Source organism: Anomalospiza imberbis, chromosome 6 (genome assembly GCF_031753505.1).
Source record: "Anomalospiza imberbis isolate Cuckoo-Finch-1a 21T00152 chromosome 6, ASM3175350v1, whole genome shotgun sequence".
Taxonomy (NCBI): domain Eukaryota; kingdom Metazoa; phylum Chordata; class Aves; order Passeriformes; family Viduidae; genus Anomalospiza; species Anomalospiza imberbis.
In genome coordinates this window covers 10,699,916-10,702,026 of record NC_089686.1, presented here as the reverse complement: position 1 = coordinate 10,702,026, position 2,111 = coordinate 10,699,916, and the positions used below count along the sequence as shown (strand labels likewise).

Sequence of the window (2,111 nt, the reverse complement as noted above, 5' to 3'; positions counted from 1 at the left end):
GAGGCCTGGATGCCGTTTTGGCAGCACGTCGCTGCTCGGTGCAGGCAGCGGGTGGGCAGGAGCTGTTCAGGTGTCAGGTGGTGGCAAGGAGCAAAGAAAAACTGCAGGGAAATTATTAACCTTGGCTATAAATACTCTGTTAAATTGCCTTAAACTGCATGCAGTGGTAGCTTAAGATGATGCAAACAAATGGTCACTCACTCAAGTCCTGAGCAGAGCTCCTAAACCACAATTAACATAAATATGCTCTACTTCACAAAACCAGAGTTTATTCTATTGTTTGCTATTCAGAGCAGTATTACAATGCTGGAATGTGTCTCAGCAGTGTTTTAGCCCTTGCCTATAAAAAAGAACAAGAATTTTCAGCCAGTGCTAGACAGAGCAGCTGCCTGTCTGTGTGTCCCCAGCAGACCTGAATGCTGGAGAGGAAAACTCCTCCACTGAGAGCACACCTATCCATGAGGTGGTTTCACACCATGCTTGCTGAAAGGAAGAGCTTTGGACAATCACTTGCATTTTGTTTTTCATCTGGGCCATCATGGTACTGCAAAACCTAATGAAAGGTGAGCCAGAGGAGGAAAGCTGGTTAGGAGAGGCTCAGGGATTTAATCCTCGTGGGAGTGGAGCTGTACACCGGGTGCCAGAGCAGCAGCACATTAAGCTGCCTCTAGTGATACGTGTATCCAGCAGTGGGAGATGCCAGGCATTTCTCAGCTGGTAGCATCAAGTTCTGGGTGACTGGTTTTGTTACCCCTGTCAAAAATCGTTTTCTCCCCCCCAAGTCTCCCCTAAAGTCAATCAGGTTTTGGTCATTGGGAGCTGGAACATGCTACAGACCAGTACAATTCTCTGCTTGCTTCAGCTTAACTTTGAGTTTTCTATTTCCCTGCTGTAGACTCTGCTCTCCTAAGCAGTAAATAGAAGGTAGGTCTTCGAAGCATGGACGTTGAACAGAGACCTCCTCAGACTCAGATTCCCACTGTGTATTTATGCAGCCTCTGACTAGGTGTGCAATATGAGTGGGCAACCTGCTTGGCATCTTTTGTACCAAGAAGCACCTCTACTGAGAGGAACCTTCAATTGATTTCCAGCAAGTATCTGAGGGCACCCAGATTTGAGGAGGTCTTGATTTATGAGTGTCAACGCTTGGTTAGCTGGCAGCTCCAGGCTCTGTGTGGAGAAGCACCTCATCCTGAAAATGATTGTTTTAATTTCATTCTAAAGGTAGAGGATATTAGAACCCGAAGTCTTAATGGCCCATGATAAAATATGGAATAGCAACTACCCATTACATTTGTTATTGTCTCTTTCTTCCGTAAATCAATATAATTGAATTTCTCCTAACTTCCCCGGTATTGCATGCGGCCGTGTGCAATCACAGGGGACATTGCACAGAGATGAATAAGCACAATGCCGTTCGAAATGAGCTAAGCCCCCAGCAGCTCTCTCGGAGATGCGTTTTGCAGCACACTCACGTTCTCCTGAGCCGGCCCGACTCTGTCCTGGGGGGAAGACTCCTTACCCTGCAGCAGCTGGGACTTTCTGCAATATTTAGAAGTAGCATATGGAATTCTCATTGCCAGGAATGTCTGAGTCTCAAGAGCGGATGAGAGCCTCTGCTGAAAAGGCTTTTCCACTGTCAGTAAAATGATTCCCAAGTGAAGCTTGTCTCTGCCTCAGTTTCCCGAGTTGTCTGACTTCACCAGCCACCTGGCTTCTCACCTGACTTTCTTAATTTCTTTCCCTTCACCCAGGTTTCCCCTTTTGTTTAAAATCAATGTCGTGGGAAACCGAGGTTCTAAGGTCCTTTCTGCTGCTCCTGCTCCAGAGCTGGCACACGTACCCAGCCCCTTCCCTCTCCCTGCCTCTCTTCAGGGCAGAGCCGTGTGACGGCTCTTGCAGGGCCTTCCCTCCCTGCCGGTCAGAGAGCTCTCCAGAAGGGCGGCTGCTAGCCCGTTTTACGGACAGGGGAAACTCCGGCGTGGAGCCAGGCGCCTTGTACAGGATCATCCGGCGGCAAAGGTGCCGCTGGAAGCAGAGCTGCTGTTTCCCGAGCCGTAGGTCTGGGCTCTCACCTCTGCCCCTGCCTGCCCGGGTGCGCGGTGCCCACT

At 49.4% G+C, this 2,111-nt stretch overlaps 1 long non-coding RNA gene across 1 annotated transcript; it reads right to left on the bottom strand.

The window, feature by feature from the left end:
• Nucleotides 1-527: 527 nt before the first annotated feature.
• Nucleotides 528-1,899, bottom strand: LOC137475251 (uncharacterized). The gene is made up of 2 exons (XR_010999771.1): nucleotides 1,476-1,899; nucleotides 528-1,192 (listed from the first exon to the last, which is right to left on the bottom strand). It is a non-coding gene; the product is annotated as an uncharacterized lncRNA (long non-coding RNA).
• Between the last annotated feature and the right edge of the window lie 212 nt (nucleotides 1,900-2,111).